Consider the following 20,038-nt stretch of genomic DNA (forward strand, 5'->3'; position numbering starts at 1 on the left):
GCGTGGGTGGGGGGAGCATGGCAGTGGCAGGCGGTTCAGGGGAGGGCGCGACGGTGGCGGCAGGCGGTTAGGCATGTGGCGGGCTGAGAAAATGAACCGTTCATCTATTTCGGAGGTTAAAGAAGCCCTTCTAGCCATCCATGTTGCATCAAACGGCTCACAAGAGTCGACTGACCCAAATTGCTCCTTCAGATTGCAGGATCCATGTGGCATTCAAGGTCTCGAAGGTAGATTCCGCATCCGCACCCGGTTTGCGGGCTCGACGCGCGCGCGACCGGCTTCCGCCGCAACAGCCACCATACGCGCCTCCTCCGCGCGGGTGGAGACGACAATGACACGCTAGTTCCTCTTCACCGGCGAGCTGGAGCACGCACTCATCCTCCTCTTCGTATGCTGCATGCACAGACGCGGCTCCACCACCTACTCGCGTGCTTGGCAGCGCGGCGGCATCGCGAGGAGGGACTGCAGACGACGTGAGCGGGCGAGCCTTCGGCTTGGCGGCGACACGGCGGTGATGGGCGAGAAATTGTTGGCCGGAGCAGGCGGGCGCCGGCATGCGCAACGGCGGCGGCGGCATATTGATAAGTGCGTGTATGGGAGCTTAGTTTAGTTTTATATAGGGTTGGTCAAACTTAAAAGAAAACCGTACTAGTACACATAAACATTAGACTTAGGCAGCGCTTTTATTAGTTACCACAACCACGATACGGAATCCTGTGCAAGCGCGTGAACCACGGCCGCGCGGTCGATCGAACGGTGCGTCACCGTGTCGCGCTCGAAGGACATCCACCGAACCTTTTTGTGTATGTGAAAACAATCCCTGAATATTACTCAACTTTTTTCTGGGAAAAGTTCTTGACGCTACAATATTTCCATATATTTGAATTTAGCTCCAGTTCGTGTTTATTTGGACTTGGACGTTTTAGGTGCGCCCTAGTTTTTTTAATACTGATTTTGGGGCTGTTTGGTTCCCAGCCACCGTTTGCCAAGCAAAAATTTGGCAGCCATAGTTTAGTTGGCATGTGTTTGGTTTTTGCCACACTTTGGCTTGCCACACTTTATTGCCCCTATGGCCCACTTGTCATAGAGACAATGTTGCCACACTTGCCTAAGGTTAGTTCTTCAAAATGAGAGCCACAAGTCGGCAAGCCTAAGGGAATCTTGCCACACTTTTTGAGTTTATGTAATGTGGGACCCTAATGTGGCTTGCCTAAGGTGTGGCTTGAACCAAACACCCACCTAAGTTGGTCAAACTTGCCTAACCTTAGGTGTGGCAACCTTAGGCAAACTTACGGGCTGTTTGGTTTTAGGCCTAGGAATGCCACATTTTGCCACACAATTTTTGCCACACTTGCCTAAGGTTAGTTCTTTAAAATGAGAGCCACAAGTTGGCAAGCCTAAGGGAATCTTGCCACACTTTGTGAGTGTATGTCATGCGGGGCCCTAGTGTGGCAAAAAGTATATTGCCTAAGGTAAGGCTTGAACCAAACACCCTCCTAAATCGGTCAAAGTTGCCTAACCTTAGGTGTGGCAAGATGTGGCAAACATAGTCACAAACCAAACAGCCCCTTAGTCTCAAACCAAATAGCCCCTGTGTGTGTGACTGAGAGAGAACGTGTGTATGTGTCCATATGTGTGTTTGGCGAAAGGGCAATGTGGAGACGGTGTGCGTGTGATAGAGACATAAAGAGGTGTGAATGTGCAAATGATCATGCATGAGTGAGACATAGACAGATGCCGATACGTTGTGTATACATGAGAGAACGGTCTTCGATTTTACTTGTGTGTGTGTGTGTGAGAGAGAGAGAGAGAGAGAGAGAAAGAGGAGCATCCGTAACACAACAACCATCTCTCTCGATTCGTCCGTCCCTCGCACGATCGCATGTAACACATGCATCAATGCGCACATTTTGACACTGTCACCCGGCCCCTGCCCACCTCAAGGCCCGCACATCACTCTCTATCTCGCACGCACAATCTCTTCGTGAATACCCTGTTTAGCAAGTAGCTTTCTGTCACATACACACACATTTCTCTCCTTAGGTTTGTTTTCTCTCAATATCGGACACACACACACACACATAGACAGCACACATCACACACACACCCCCTCCCCCGAGCACACAATTCATCCCCATCCAAGGTTATATGGCGACCACTCTCGCTTGTGCTTCTTCGCACCCCAGCATGCACAACACCTCAATCTTCAAAGAGGGCATCGAGGATATCGAAGACGGCAACCACACTGCGCTAGAGAATGCGGGGCCATTTGGAAGGAGGATGATGGGACGACAGCTGACTGACTCCTCCCGCCACCCTCTCTCTCTTGCACAAAACTACCAATCCCTCTCTCCCCCGCACAAATTTATCAATCCCTCAACCCACGAGATCCTTCCCCTCTCGTCCATGTTTTCCAGCACTATCTTCAAACCTGTTGTCTCTTCTCCTTCCACGTGTACAGAATCTGGATGCACACGCATATCACGTATGTTGCTTTTATAATGGCTGATGTAGAATTATTGTTGGTTTTGTTGCATCCTACAAAGTAATAACTATGAAATGCATTTTGATTGTCATTTGACTGGGATTATGCGAGTTTGAGCATGTTGTGAAGTACTATAGACCTCGTATACATCTTGGAATTCGACAATGATTGTAACTATTGAATTGTATAGACCATTACATTCGAAGTCAGTAGCCTAATATATTTATTTCACAATTTCAACAAGTGATTAATTCACTACATACTAAGAAAACAAATGTGTACACCCTCCGTTTTTATTTAAGTCCGCGTATTAGCATTGGTCAAAGTCAAGTTTTGTAAACTCTCAGAAAGTTTATAACAAAAAATATTAACATATACAATAACAAATAAATACCATTAGAGTCATTATTGAATGTACTTTCACATCATACATATCTGTTATGGTAAATGTTTATATTTTTCTATAAACTTGGTCAAACTTTAGGAAGTTTGACTTTGGTCAAACCTAATATGCAGAGTTTACTAGTACTACTCGCTAGTTGCTTAGCCGAATCACCCAACACGCCACACAGGGAGTTCAGTGTCACAAATTTTGAGGTCGGCGGGAAAATCTCCCGCGACCCTGATTCGAGCAGTGGGAAGTTACCATCATAGCCTTCGGAACAGGCCTACGGATGACGGTTGGTAGGGGGCTGTTTTTGTAACTTCAGGTTCACCCTACCCAGCCAATCGCACCCCGGCACACAGAGTAGTACACCTGAATACTCCCCATTTTCTATCCCCACCGCAAAATAGACTTCTCCATGGCACCGCAGCCTTTGTGCTCCTCCCCTTCTACATCGGCACACTCGTCCATCGCAGCGCATCTGCCTCATCAACGACCTCGTACACCGCACTGGAGCCGGTCCACCGTCGTCGTCGTACACGGAGCCTCTTCCCCGACACCGTCTCCCACGGTCCCGGATCTGCTTCCCGGAAGCCGACGCCAAGCGCAGAAGCACCACCGTCGTGGACAATGAACTGACTCCCGTTGCCGACCATGACTCACAGAGGCCGCTGCGACCATCGTTCTCCTCCTCGATTGGTAATGTGTGTATTGAATCACTTAGCAGTACATGTGCAGTTCCAATTTTGTTCATACCTACCCTTCAAATTTCCTGGGTGCTATTGTTCCCGTAAAAGTAATTGGTTATAGCCTCCATTGTCCAACAGAATATCAGCTTGTAATTGTGCGTCGCTCCTGTATCGCGCTGTGCTTGGGTAGGTATTTCATCTGCAACCAGTGGTGTGGCAAATGATGGATAGTTTTTTAGAACTAGCAAGATGCCCATGCGTTGCACGCATCAAGATGCATTTGTATGAGTAGTTTATCTTGTGGGAGAAAAGGATGAACGAGGGAATTCCTTATTTGCAAATGCGGAGAGGGGTGTGGGTATCTTTTTGCAAAATTGCCACAGTTTCCTTCCTATCCGTCGGATATAAATCGGATGGCCTATATTGCAGGATGGCAGGAACACCATCATCACCAACTCTATTTTTTATAAGAGTAGGGAAAAAGTAGAGAGAGAAAATAGAGAGTAGAGAAGTAGAGATAAATATAAAATATAAAATAAATATAACAGTAGAGAAGAGAGTAGAGATAGCAGAGACGTCGGGAAAGGATTGCGCCCGCGGGAAAAAGCGGCCGAGCGTGCGCTAGTTTTGGGGTGCGGCGTCCGGCGCGCTTTATAAAATCCAACGCACTCCCACCGCTATGTGTCTTGCCACCGCTCTCTCCCCGCTCTGTGCCTCGCCACCGCTTTCTCCCCGCTCTTTCTCGCCTCGCTGCCGCCGCGCCACCATGCCGCCGTGTCGCTGGGAAATTTGGGGATTGATACGTCTCCAACGTATCTATAATTTTTGATTGCTCCATGCTATATTATCTACTGTTTTGGACATTATTGGGCTTTATTATTCACTTTTATATTATTTTTGGGACTAATCTATTAACCGGAGGCCCAGCCCAGAATTGCTGTTTTTTGCCTATTTCAGAGTTTCGCAGAAAAAGAATATCAAACGGAGTCCAAACGGAATGAAGCATTCGGGAACGTGATTTTCAGGAAGAATATGATCCAGGAGACTTGGACCCTACGTCTAGAAATAAAGGAGGAGGCCACGAGGTAGGGGGGCGCGCCTACCCCCCAGGGCGCGCCCTCCACCCTCGTGGGCCCCTTGTTGATACACCGACGTACTCCTTCCTCCTATATATACCTACATACCCCCAAATGATCAGATACGGAGCCATAAACCTAATTCCACCGCCTCAACCTTTTGTACCCATGAGATCCCATCTTGGGGCCTGTTCCGGAGCTCCGCCGGAGGGGGCATCGATCACGGAGGGCTTCTACATCAACACCATAGCCCCTCCGATGCAGTGTGAGTAGTTTACCTTAGACCTTCGGGTCCATAGTTAGTAGCTAGATGGCTTCTTCTCTCTTTTTGGATCTCAATACAATGTTCTCCCCCTCTCTTGTGGAGATCTATTCGATGTAATCTTCTTTTGTGGTGTGTTTATTGAGACCGATGAATTGTGGGTTTATGATCAAGTTTATCTATGAACAATATTTGAATCTTCTGAATTCTTTTATGTATGATTGGTTATCTTTGCAAGTCTCTTCGAATTATGAGTTTGGTTTGGCCTACTAGATTGATCTTTCTTGCAATGGAAGAAGTGCTTAGCTTTGGGTTCAATCTTGCGGTGTCCTTTCCCAGTGACAATAGGGGCAGCAAGGCACGTATTGTATTGTTGCCATCGAGGATAACAAGATGGGGTTTTTTATCATATTGCATGAATTTATCCCTCTACATCATGTCATCTTGCTTAAGGCGTTACTCTGTTCTTATGAACTTAATACTCTAGATGCATGTTGGATAGCGGTCGATGTGTGGAGTAATAGTAGTAGATGCAGGCAGGAGTCGGTCTACTTGTCTCGGACGTGATGCCTATATACATGATCATACCTAGATATTCTCATAACTATGCTCAATTCTGTCAACTGCTCAACAGTAATTTGTTCACCCACCGTAAAATAATTATGCTATTGAGAAAAGCCACTAGTGAAACCTATGGCCCCCGGGTCTATCTTCATCATATTAATCTTCCAACACTTAGTTATTTCCTTTGCTTTTTACTTTGCTTTTATTTTACTTTGCATCTTTATCATAAAAATACCAAAAATATTATCCTATCATATCTATCAGATCTCACTCTCGTAAGTGACCGTGAAGGGATTGACAACCCCTTATCGCATTTTTGCGAGGATTTATTTGTTTTGTGTAGGTGCGAGGGACTCGCGCGTAGCCTCCTACTGGATCGATACCTTGGTTCTCAAAAACTGAGGGAAATACTTACGCTACTTTGCTGCATCACCATTTCCTCTTCAAGGGAAAACCAACGCAGTGCTCAATAGGTAGCAAGAAGGATTTCTGGCGCCGTTTCCGGGGAGGTCTACGCAAAAGTCAACATACCAAGTACTCATCACAAACCCTTATCTCCCGCACTACATTATTTGCCATTTGCCTCTCGTTTTCCTCTCCCCACTTCACCCTTGCCATTTTTTTGCCCTCTCTTTTCTGTTTGCCTCTTTTTCGTTTGCTTGTCGTTATGGCTAGTCCTCTATCTTCTCCGTTGTCTCCTGAGAATGAGGTTCTAAATTTTAAGCAAAGGGAGGGAGAAAATCTAAAAGACGCTTGGTATAGAATTTGCAATGCTCAAAATAGATCTACCAGGAAGCAATCTACTTCCGTTCTTCTCCGCAATTTTTATGTAGGTGCTAATCCTTGGTATAGATATATCCTTGATACCATTACCGGAGGGAATTTCTTGGGTAGCCATACTTTTTATTCTTATAATACTATGATAGATTTGTTTGGCTCACCACCTCTTTTGGTTAATGGAACTATGTTAACTTTGGAGCATGTAATGCAAAGACTCGAAATTATTGAAAATAAGGTTGCTACCGTAGAGTTAATTGAAAATTTGGATAAAAAGATCCAAAACCGAATCACTCAATATGGATCTAAAGTAGGAGTCACTTTGGAAAATATTAAAGAGAAGGAAGCCATAGTTAATGAGAAAATAAATCAGGATTCCACTAGAATCGATAAACTTGAGGATATCATTACCAACTTGGGAACCGCTTTTTCTTCCTTAAAGTTTATGTATGTTCCTAAAAATAAGGGTGAATCCTCTAGTAAGGAAACTGCGGATCTCAAATCTATAAGTATTCATCCCAATCTTTTTGCTATTATTAAGGAACCATTTGCTACAAATGAATTTTCCGATCTTGTGCCGAAAAGTTTGATAATTACTAAAAAGAAAGAAATCCCTAAGAATGATAGATGTCTCATTGAAGAATTGCCTACCAAAGATGGCAATACCTAGATCTATCCTTGCTTTTGTACCTAGCTAGGGGCGTTAAACGATAGCGCTTGTTGGGAGGCAACCCAATTTTATTTTTAGTTTTTTTTTTCTTTTTGCTTCTGTTTAGGAATAAATATTTGATCTAGCCTCTGTTTAGATGTGTTTTTATGTTTTAATTAGTGTTTGTTCCAAGTTAAACCTATAGGATCTTCTTGGATGATAGTTATTTGATCTTGCAGCAATTTCCAGAAACTTTCTGTTCACGAAAATAATTGTTAAAAATCACCAGAACGTGATAAAATACTGATTCCAATTGCTGCTGATCAATAAACAAATTGTCTAGGCCTTACTAGTTTGGCTGATTTTTTGGAGTTCCATAAGTTTGCGTTAGTTACAGGTTACCACAGACTGTTCTGTTTTTGACAGATTCTGTTTTTCGTGTGTTGTTTGCTTATTTTGATGAATCTATGGCTAGTAAAGGAGTTTATAAACCATAGAGAAGTTGGAATACAGTAGGTTTAACACCAATATAAATAAAGAATGAGTTCATTATATTAGCTTGAAGTGGTCTTTTGTTTTCTTGCGCTAACGGAGCTCACGAGATTTTCTGTTAAGTTTTGTGTTGTGAAGTTTTCAAGTTTTGGGTGAAAGATTTCATGGATTATGGAACAAGGAGTGGCAAGAGCCTAAGAATGGGGATGCCCATGGAACCCCCAAGATAATCTAAGGACACCATAAAGCCAAAGCTTGGGGATGCCCCGGAAGGCATGCCCTCTTTCGTCTACTTCCATCGGTAACTTTACTTGGAGCTATATTTTTATTCACCACATGATATGTGTTTTGCTTGGAGCGTCTTGTATGATATGAGTCTTTGATTTTTAGTTTACCACAATCATCCTTTCTGTACACACCTTTTGAGAGAGCCATACATGATTTGGAATTTGTTAGAATACTCTATGTGCTTCGCTTATATCTTTTGAGTTATATAGTTTTGCTCTAGTACTTCACTTATATCTTTTAGAGCACGGTGGTGGATTTGTTTTATAGAAAGTATTGATCTCTCATGCTTCACTTAGATTATTTTGAGAGTCTTATATAGCATGGTAATTTTCTTAAATAATCCTAATATGCTTGGTATTCAAGATTAGTAAAAACTTTCTTATGAGTGTGTTGAATGCTAAGAAAAGTTTGATGCTTGATAATTGTTTTGAGATATAAAGATGGTGATATTAGAGTCATGCTAGTTGAGTAGTTGTGAATTTGAGAGATACTTGTGTTAAAGTTTGTGATTCCCGTAGCATGCACGTATGGTCAACCGTTATGTGATGAAGTCAGAGCATAATTTATTTATTGATTGTCTTCCTTATGAGTGGCGGTCGGGGACGAGCGATGGTCTTTTCCTACCAATCTATCCCCCTAGGAGCATGCGCGTAATACTTTGCTTTGATAACTTGTAGATTTTTGCAATAAGTATATGAGTTCTTTATGACTAATGTTGAGACCATGGATTATACGCACATTTCTTCCTCCCACCATTGCTAGCCTCTCTAATACCGCGCACTTTTCGCCGATATCATACACCCACCATATACCTTCCTCAAAACAGCCACCATACCTACCTATCATGGCATTTCCATAGCCATTCCGAGATATATTGCCATGCAACTTTCCACCGTTCAGTTTATTATGAGACGCTCCATCATTGTCATATTGCTTTGCATGATCATGTAGTTGACATCGTATTTGTGGCAAAGCCACCGTTCATAATTCTTTTATACATGTCACTCTTGATTCATTGCATATCCCGGTACACCGCCGGAGGCATTCATATAGAGTCATATTTTGTTCTAAGTATCGAGTTGTAATTGTTGAGTTGTAAGAAAATAAAAGTGTGATGATCATCATTTTTAGAGCATTGTCCCAAGTGAGGAAAGGATGATGGAGACTATGATTCCCCCACAAGTCGGGATGAGACTCCGGACTAAATAAAAAAAGGAGAAAAGTGGCCATAAAAAAAGAAGAGAAAAGGCCCAAAAAATGAGAGAAAAAGAGAGAAGGGACAATTTTACTATCCTTTTACCACACTTGTGCTTCAAAGTAGCACCATGATCTTCATGATTGAGAGTCTCTCATTTTGTCACTTTCATATACTAGTGGGAATTTTTCATTATAGAACTTGGCTTGTATATTCCAATGATGGGCTTCCTCAAAATGCCCTAGGTCTTCGTGAGCAAGCGAGTTGGATGCGCACCCACTTAGTTTCTTTTGTTGAGCTTTCATATACTTATAGCTCTAGTGCATCTGTTGCATGGCAATCCCTACTCACTCACATTGATATCTATTGATGGGCATCTCCATAGCCCGTTGATACGCCTAGTTGATGTGAGACTATCTTCTCCTTTTTGTCTTCTCCACAACCACCATTCTATTCCACATATAGTGCTATGTCCATGGCTCACGCTCATGTATTGCCTGAAGATTGAAAAAGTTTGAGAAGGTCAAAAGTATGAAACAATTGCTTGGCTTGTCATCGGGGTTGTGCATGATTTAAATACTTTGTGTGGTGAAGATAGAGCATAGCCAGACTATATGACTTTGTATGGATAACTTTCTTTGGCAATGTTATTTTGAGAAGACATAATTGCTTTGTTAGTATGCTTGAAGTATTATTATTTTTATTTCAATATTAAACTTTTGTCTTGAATCTTTCGGATCTGAATATTCATACCACAATTAAGAAGAATTACATTGAAATTATGCCAAGTAGCACTCCGCATCAAAAATTCTGTTTTTATCATTTACCTACTCGAGGATGAGCAAGAATTAAGCTTGGGGATGCTTGGTACGTCTCCAACGTATCTATAATTTCTATTGCTCCATGCTATATTATCTACTGTTTTGGACATTATTGGGCTTTATTTTTCACTTCTATATTATTTTTGGGACTAAGCTATTAACCGGAGGCCCAGCCCAGAATTTCTGTTTTTTTGCCTATTTCAGAGTTTCGCAGAAAAAGAATATCAAACGGAGTCCAAACGGAATGAAACCTTCGGGAACGTGATTTTCAGGAAGAATATGATCCAAGAGACTTGGACCCTACATCAAGAAATAAAGGAGGAGGCCACGAGGTAGGGGGCGCGCCTACCCCCCAAGGCGTGCCCTCCACCCTCTTGGGCCCCCTGTTGCTCCACCGACGTACTCTTTCCTCCTATATATACCTAAGTACCCCCAAACGATCAGATACGGAGCAATAAACCTAATTCCACCGCCGCAACCTTATGTACCCACGAGATGCCATCTTGGGGCCTGTTTCGGAGCTCTGCCGGAGGGGGCATGGATCACGGAGGGCTTCTACATCAACACCATAGCCCCTCCGATGAAGTGTGAGTAGTTTACCTCAGACCTTCGGGTCCATAGTTAGTAGCTAGATGGCTTCTTCTCTCTTTTTGGATCTCAATACAATGTTCTCCCCCTCTCTTGTGGAGATCTATTCGATGTAATCTTCTTTTGCGGTGTGTTTGTTGAGACCGATGAATTGTGGGTTTATGATCAAGTTTATCTATGAACAATATTTGAATCTTCTGAATTCTTTTATGTATGATTGGTTATTTTGCAAGTCTCTTTGAATTATCAGTTTGGTTTGGCCTACTAGATTGATCTTTCTTGCAATGGGAGAAGTGCTTAGCTTTGGGTTCAATCTTGCGGTGTCCTTTCCCAGTGACAATAGGGGCAGCAAGGCACGTATTGTATTGTTGCCATCGAGGACAACAAGATGGGGTTTTTATCATATTGCATGAATTTATCCCTCTACATCATGTCATCTTGCTTAAGGCGTTACCCTATTCTTATGAACTTAATACTCTAGATGCATGCTGGATAGCGGTCGATGTGTGGAGTAATAGTAGTAGATGCGGGCAGGAGTCGGTCTACTTGTCTCGGACGTGATGCCTATATACATGATCATACCTAGATATTCTCATAACCATGCTCAATTCTGTCAATTGCTCAATAGTAATTTGTTCACCCACCGTAAAATACTTATGCTCTTGAGAGAAGCTACTCGTGGAACCTATGGCCCCCGGGTCTATCTTCATCATATTAATCTTCCAACACTTAGTTATTTCCTTTACTTTTTACTTTGCTTTTATTTTACTTTGCATCTTTATCATAAAAATACCAAAACTACTATCCTATCATATCTCACTCTCGTAAGTGACCGTGAAGGGATTGACAACCCCTTATCGCGTTGGTTGCGAGGATTTATTTGTTTTGTGTAGGTGCGAGGGACTCGCGCATAGCCTCCTACTGGATTGATACCTTGGTTCTCAAAAACTGAGGGAAATACTTACGCTACTTTGCTGCATCACCCTTTCCTTTTCAAGGGAAAACCAAGGCAGTGCTCAAGAGGTAGCAGGGATACCGCGGCGTCCGCGCGCGCCCCTCCAGCGGCTTCTCCGCCGAGATCCGGTTCCGCGAGATGCGCCTCGGCCTCGGCAATTTCGACACTGCCAACGAGGCCGCCCGCGCGTACGACACGGCGGCGTGGCGCCTCCGGTGGCCTCATAGAACATTGAACTTCCCCAACGTGCCGACGCGGGAGCGGGCACAGGAGATCGCGCCTCTGCCGCGGCTTATGACCGACGAGGATCGTTGCAACAACCGGAGGCGGGAGCACCGTCTCGGCATCGCCGAAATGGACGAGGAAGCCATGGCGCTGTGGCGCCAACGCTTCCCACAGGACATCATCAATGAGCGCAAGTTCTACGAGCAAAGGAGGGCGGAGAGGGATAAGAGGAGGGCGGAGCGAGCCTCCTATCGCGAGGACAAGCGTAGACGAAAAGCGGACGCTCAATTCAACATGAGGCTAGGAGCAGCGTCGCCCTGGGAATCTGACGATGATCGGTATCTTCATGCCTACAGTCAGACATCGGAGGAGGACATCACCGAGGAGGAGTCGGACGACGAGGAGTAGTTGAATAATCTATTTTTTTATCTATCTATGCTGAGAACTATCCTCTACTCTCTATCTCTACTTCTCGATCTCAGCACTGTAAACACTTTTTTAAAGCGCCGCGCATTGCGATTCTGTTGGAGATGCTCTAACATGGCAGACAAGTGCTTTAATGTTGCCCACAAGATGCGCGAGTATTACTAGTAGTATATTTTTCTTGCCACGTTGAGATTTTAAAACCACGAGTGCGAACATGCAGAGGAGCAATGAAGACCAAACACGTGATATTGGGGACATCTTCAAGGAGCGTGGCAAGTTAAAGAGGAGCTGCACCGAACCTGTAAAACAAGCTTTGGTAAGTAACACCCTTTCAATTACTTCCGTTTAGCCTCGTGTTCTTCGATGTGTATATGTTGTAGTTTCTGTTTCTCTTAAGCCTCGTGTTCTTCGATGTGTCATAAGAAGAGTCTTAATCGTCCTAATGCTTTCGTTTTTAGCTTGATGTAGGAAGTGGGTGTTCTCACCTTGTAGTCTGTTTTTTTTTCTTCCTTTTGAATTCACTTCTCCCAGTTCTATTTATCTGGCTTCTACTAAATGGATCTGGGTTGCTCTGAGTAATTATCTAAAAAAGAAGTAACTTCATGTGAGGATGCAGTTCCTGCGAGGAGGGAAGTATGGTCAACCTCGAGATCATGTTTCCAGAATGAGGCTGGATTACACACAAGGTGCTAGTTCCCTAAGGATGCTGGATTAGACACAAGGTGCAAATTCCCAGATGATGCTGGATTGCACACAAGCCAGGTGGAGTCGTCAGCTGTTCGTGTCCTCGTGGTTCTAGTAAAGGCTGAAAGAAAGCATGCATCAGCCCTTGAGAATGTAGATGAGTTCCTGAAGAAGCGAAAAGAGCAATTAGATGCTCTCATCACCCATGCCAAAGAAGAGATGAAATAAGCTAGCAGAGGCAGAGCAGGCTAGGCGTCTCCTACTATCTAAAACTGTTGTCCCAACAAAATTTCCTTCATAGTAGCTAGGTTCAAATGTTTATCCAATCAACATGCCTGTTGTGATGTCCGTGCATCTACTGATGTGTCACAAAATATTTTTTTCAGGTCATGTAATAACAGCAATTACTTTCCAAACAATAAGAGACGAAGCATTGGACATGGTATAGTTCACGCGCAAGCCTGACATTCCAAGTTCAACTTCCACATCAAACTCATGTTCACAGATATCTCCACATTCATACATAATGTCCACAACCATGATTCACTTCAAAGCCAAAAAAATTGAGGGGAGTTATGAATAAAGAAAACCCTCTAGTTCCTGCTACCAGTGCGAGCACAACAAGTCAAGACCATGCGTAATTAATTATATTTTGGTCACTTTTTGTGTTCTAAAATGCCGGCCGGCTCGCGGAAGGACTTGTTGCCGGCACACGCGCGGATTCAATGAAGGCAGGCGGGGCAGTCTGAAGCCGGTTGCATGCGGCGAGGAGGCGTGTTCAGCCGGGCCTGTAGCGAGTGGGGCCCTCTTGGCCGGCGCGCCGGTTCAATGCCTGCGCTATGAGAGGTCGCGTCCGTGTCAGAGCAATCACTCCCTCCAGTCCTTTTTTGTTTGCGTATAACAAAATCTCGTTTTCCATTCACATTTTACATGTAAAATTCGTGGACAAACTTTGACCCAAAAAACGATGGGGACTAGTAAACCAGAACGGATGTTGTAGTTTTTTTAATCAAAGAAGGGTTTCCCCCTTCCGATTTTCATTATTGAAAACCAACATCTAAATCTAAACATAGTATTTGCCCTAGAACTACCAGGTTCAACATCTCCCAACATAAACCCATACAACCATACGCCAAGGAGGTACGTAGTAGGTAGTACTATGAATTCCATTTTTGCTCCATACCAATCGTTCTAAAAACTACTTAGTACTTATAACGCGCCATTGAAAATCAGAACTCTTAACCCCACTAAAAAATGATATTTTAAACGTGGCTACTCGATATGTGGCAACTGGCGAGCCACCGCCTCCAAGTCGTTCACCTGTGGTCCTGACCATCAACTCCTACGGATCAAATTATCACGCGAGCTGACTATTCCTACAAAGGTGCGCTCCCCCACATACCCGGTACCCGCGAATTCAGCAATCGTGCACCTAGGGTTTTAGGGTTTATTTGTTAACGTTGCCTTTACGTAACACTCATGTGTGCAAGACAGCGAGAGACCGACTGCGTGCGTGCGCCTCTTCTCTTTGTATATGTACTCCACCGTTTGTCTGGTGTCCACAAAATTATGATAACGACTAGCAATGTGCCAATGCGTTGCCACACGATCTGAGTAGATTAATACATATTCACCGATTTGATAGAAAAAAGTCTAGTTTTGAAATACGTATATCACTAAAAAAAAGTTATGTTTCACTCAAAATATATTCCTTTGGCGGTTTTGATGAGATAAGGGAGGAATGTTGTTGGTTTCAGGATTCGAGAAGTGGTATATGTCTAATTTCTACTCTTACTAGCAAGATGCCCGTGCGTTGCACAGAACATCAAGATCTTGTGGGAGAAAACGATGAACGAGGGAAGGCCTTATCTGCAAATGTGGAGAGGAGTGCGGGTAAATTGCCATAGTTTCGTTCCTATCCGTCAGATATAAATCGGACGGCCTATATTGCAGGATGGCAGGCCCACCATCATAGTCGGTAATGATCGTGTGCCTGCCATCCTACAATATAGGCCGTTCGATCTATATCTGACGGATAGGAAGGAAACTATGGCAATTTTGCAAAAAGATACCCACACCCCTCTCCACACTTGCAAATAAGGCCTTCCCTTGTTCATCCTTTTCTCCCACAAGATAAACTACTCATACAAATGCATCTTCATGTTCCGTGCAACGCATGGGCATCTTGCTAGTTGTTGCAAAAAGCCCGTGTGTGTGAGAGAGAGAGGGTGAGAGGAGGAGGACGGAGTGCATGTGTGACAAAGACACAAAGAGTGTGTGTGCGAGAGGTATCAGCTTAAAATGAGTTGATAGTGTGTGTTTGCATGATCGAGAGGGCGTGTCTCAAGAAGGGAAGAAAATCTACATAGATACAAGGAGCGGGAGAAAGACATGTATGCGATAGTGGAAGCACGAGTGTGCGTGTAACACCCCGGATGTAAATTTCCATGTTTGTAACTCCAACTCTTGCCATTTTTGGCTATGTGTTATGATATTCCCTCCATGGTCGGGTTTTGTTTTTCGTTTTGCATTTTGTTCATGTCATGCATCTCATATCATGTCATCATGTGCATCTCATTTGCATACGTGTTCGTCTCATGCATCCGAGCATTTTCCCCGTTGTCCGTTTTGCAATCCGACACTCCCACGTGCACCGGCGCACCCCTCTTGTTTCTTTTCATGAGCGGGTGTTAAACGTTCTCGGAATGGACCGAGGTTTGCCAAGTGGCCTTGGTACACCACCGGTAGACCACCTGACAAGTTCCGTTCCATTTGGAGGTCGTTTGATGCTCCAACGGTTATCCGGGTAACCGTAAAGCCTTTTGTGTGTTGCAGCAAAACCCACCTCCTAACAGCCCAAAACCCATCTAAGTCACTTCCTTGCTCTAGGTCGTTCGATCACGATCGTGTGGGCGAAAACCGCACTCCATTTGGAGTCTCCTAGCTCCCTCTACCTATAAAAACACCTTCCCCTCCGAAATCCCGGATCAAACCCTAGTCTCTTCCACCCCGCGCCGCCGGACACGTCCGGTCCGGCCGGACGAAATCCCCGCCGCTGCCGCGTCCAATCGCCGCCTGCCACGTGGCCTTCGCCACCGCGCGCCGCCGTGGGCCCGCCGAGCCCATTCGTCCCCGCCGCCCGCGACTTCTCCCCGCCGCCCGGCGCCTTCTCCTCGCCGCCCGGCGCCGCCGCGGCTTCACCGCGCCGCCGCAGCCTCCCCCGCTGGCCGCCGTCGGGGTCGCCGCCTTCCCGTCGCCGAAGGACGTCGCCGGCCACCGCGGGCCCCTGCGCGTCGTCCGTGCCTCCCCCGAGCCCCGACTCCGGCCGCCATCTCCCTCCTCTCCAACTCCGGTCGGCCACGGCCCCGTCTCCAGCGAGGAGCCCCGGCCGTCCTCGATCCGAGCGGCAAACCCTAGATCGGGCTGGATCCGCTAGGTTGACTTCTTTCCCTCCTCCGAAATTCTCTCAAGTCCTGATTATGTTATATTATGTTGCATACTTTGACACATCATAACTCCCTGCATATAGATCCGTTTTGTACGTATAATATATCGAAATGTTCGTCTCGAGATTCCCTTCATTTTGTTCCATTATGCGATGTTCATTGGAGTCCATCTTGAGGCCCAAATCTCTGCCGCAAGAGTGCTATATGCTGTTAACTGCTGTTACTTATCAGAACTTGAGGATTTGTTATTTTCGTTGCATTTGATGTGTGCATCTTATGGGCATGAGCTCTACAGGTGTTTTGATCTATGCCATGCCATATTTACAAAGGTGTATGACATGTTTTTTTTGATCTATGTGGTGACTATCACAAGCATGCAAACTAGGCTTCGTGATGTTTCTCTTTTTGCTGTTATTTTGTTGCCATGTATCCATGTGTCTACAGAGAGATCCATGCTCCTTTTGGTGATGTTCAGTAAGGATGTTTTGTAGATATAGTTGTGCTCTATCCATCCATGCCCTTATTTGCAATTATGGAGTGACATAGCATGTCTTAATCTTGCTCTAATTTTGCTATAAAATGTTCCTGGCAGATTGTTTACGTGATATTCAATTTTGCCAAGGTTGTTGTAGTTGATTCATACATGCTATGTATTTTCTCTTGACATGGATAGCTTGATAAACATGCCATCTTGCTGTGGGTATGCTTGTTTTGTCATGCATTGCTTTGTGGTGAGTGAATCAAGCTCACCAAGATGCCTTCATAATTCTGTTTACTGCCATGCTCTGTAACCTGTTAACGAAACTTGCTATGTTCACATGGTTGCCGTCAGATCTTCTGATCCTTTTTGGCTCATGGTCAGTAAGGGACTTCTATTCTATGCATTTAGTAGATTTATGCCATGCCTTGTTTTGTTATGTTAAGTTCCTGTAGCATGTGTTTTTCTTACTCTGAACATTGCTACCTGATGCTGTTTCTGCCATATCTAGTAACCTGATATCTTTTGCACTTTTGCCATGCTTGTTTGAGCCTGTTATGTTGTGATCTAGCCATAGCCCAGTGTTCATCTTTTGTTAAGCATCTTCTGTAGATTACATCCATATGCTCTTTTGCTATGTTGGAGTGCTGTAGAATACTTACTTGATGTATTCTAAGTGCTATCATGCTGTTAATCGTAGAATCGTGTCATTCTTGTTTTGCTTGCCATTTGCAAACCGTGCATCCGTTTCCGGTGATCTTTATATCGATTTCGACCGAAATCATCTCATATTTCCAGTGGCATACTTGGTTTGCCAAATTACTTCCTTGTTCATTCGTTTTCTTCCGGAGCTCGCATATGCATCGCATATCATATCTCGCATATCATACATGTATTGCATCATGTTGCTTGTGCATTTCCCGTGATTGATTGTGGTTCCATTGCTTGTATTATTGCTGTGGGTAGAGCCGGGAGACGAGTTCGTGAACGAGGAACCTGTTGAGTACGCTTACGAGGATCAAGCTTTCGACAACTCAGAGAACCTTGCAGACAAGATGACCATACCCTCGAAATCATTTCTATCTTTGCTTTGCTAGTTGTTCGTTCTATTGCTATGCTGCGCTACCTACCAGTTGCTATATCATGCCTCCCATATTTGCCATGTCAAGCCTCTAACCATCCTTTCCTAGCAAACCGTTGTTTGGCTAAGTTACCGCTTTTGCTCAGCCCTTCTTATAGCATTGCTAGTTGCAGGTGAAGTTGAAGTTGGTTCCATGTTGGAACATGGTTATTTTGGAATATCACTATATCTCTTATTTAATTAGTGCATCTATATATTTGGTAAAGGGTGGAAGGCTCGGCCTTATGCCTGGTGTTTTGTTCCACTCTTGCCGCCCTAGTTTCCGTCATACCGGGTATTATGTTCCTTGAGTTTGCGTTCCTTACGCTGTTGGGTGATTTATGGGACCCCCTTGACAGTTCGCCTTGAATAAAACTCCTCCAGCAATGCCCAACCTTGGTTTTACCATTTGCCACCTAAGCCTTTTTCCCTCTGGTTTCGCGAGCCCGAGGGTCATCTTTATTTAAACCCCCGGGCCAGTGTTCCTCTCAGTGTTGGACCAAACTAGAGCCACTTGCAGCGCCACCTTGGGGAAACTCGAGGGCTGGTTCTAGTTGTACGTAGTGTTCATCCGGTGTGCCCTGAGAACAAGATATGTGCAGCTCCTATCGGGATTTGTCGGCGCATCGGGCGGCTTTGCTGGTCTTGTTTTACCATTGTCGAAATGTCTTGTAAACCGGGATTCCGAGACTGATCGGGTCTTTCCGGGAGAAGGTTTATCCTTCGTTGACCGTGAGAGCTTATGATGGGCTAAGTTGGGACACCCCTGCAGGGTATTATCTTTCGAAAGCCGTGCCCGCGGTTATGAGGCAGATGGGAATTTGTTAATGTCCGGTTGTAGAGAACTTGTCACTTGACCCAATTAAAATACATCAACCGTGTGTGCAGCCGTGATGGTCTCTTCTTGGCGGAGTCCGGGAAGTGAACACGGTTTGAGTTATGCATGAACGTAAGTAGTTTCAGGATGACTTCTTGATCATTCTAGCTTCCCGACCATTGCGTTGGTTCTCTTCTCGCTCTCATTTGCGTATGTTAGCCACCATATATGCTTAGTGTCTGCTGCAGCTCCACCTCATTACACCATCCTTTCCTATCAGCTTAAATAGTCTTGATCTCGCGGGTGTGAGATTATTGAGTCCTTGTGACTCACAGATTCTACCAAAACAGTTGCAGGTGCCGACGATGCTAGTGCAGGTGACGCAACCGAGCTCAAGTGGGAGTTCGATGAGGAACGTGGTCGTTACTATGTTTCGTTTCCTGATGATCAGTAGTGGAGCCCAGTTGGGACGATTGGGGATCTAGCAATTGGGGTTATCTTATTTTCATTTGGATTTGACCGTAGTTGGTCTATGTGTGGATTTTGGATGATGTATGAATTATATTCATGTATTGTGTGAAGTGGCGATTGTAAGCCAACTCTCGTTATCCCATTCTTGTTCATTACATGGGATTGTGTGAAGATGACCCTTCTTGCGACAAAACCACAATGCGATTATGCCTCTAAGTCGTGCCTCGACACGTGGGAGTTATAGCCGCATCGTGGGCGTTACAGTGCGGGTGTATAAACCTATCTAGAGGCTAGTCGATAAATGTTTGTGAGAGAAATACAAGACGGGGGTGCGAAAGCGAGAGTTTTATGTGTGTGAGAGAGAGACGGTAGTCGGGAAGGGGAGTGGAAGCAGGAGTTGTGTGTGAGAGAGAGAGAGTGGGGGGGGAGTTTGTCTGATCGGTAAAAAAATGAAAAATGTCAGTCTGGGATGGAGATGAAAAGGAGACCGCAACAAATGTTGTGTCTATAGGAGAGAGAGAGAGTAATTTTAGTGGTATGATTCATATCTAGAGACATATAGGGTGTGTGAGAGAATCCCACAGAGAGAAACACAAAGTGAAAGACGAGTGGAGACTGTGTGTGGCGGTGAAAAAGAAAGCTTAGGTACCTAGTGATACGAGAGAACGGTAGAGACGTGAGAGATAATGAAAACCGTGTAATGTATAATGATTGGGAGAGTGTGACACTTCTCAAGGGAGACGTCGAGAGACCATGTTTGCGAGGATAGGAGAAACATGAAGTGAGTGTGCGGGTGAGCTGGAGAAAAGAGAGTGATAGCTACATGAATGAGCATGCATGCGAGAGAGATGGGCGTGAAAGGAGTGAACATAAAAGGGATTCAAATATTTGAATTCAAAATGATGATACATGTAATCCATAGTCGAACCAAAATTGATCTATCAAACATGCATACTCATATGAATTCACGCGCATCTATGTTATTTAATGTGTATATATTACTGATCCATACATTTTAGTAGAACATAATTTGTTTAATTTTTTGAAGTCAACCTTATGATTTTGAGATCATTGTATTTGTAAAGCATATTATACATATAAAGGAGCAGAATTCTTTGTTGTGCTTTTGAAAGTATATATAAAAA

This window comes from Triticum aestivum, chromosome 4D (assembly GCF_018294505.1).
Source record: "Triticum aestivum cultivar Chinese Spring chromosome 4D, IWGSC CS RefSeq v2.1, whole genome shotgun sequence".
Lineage (NCBI taxonomy): Eukaryota > Viridiplantae > Streptophyta > Magnoliopsida > Poales > Poaceae > Triticum > Triticum aestivum.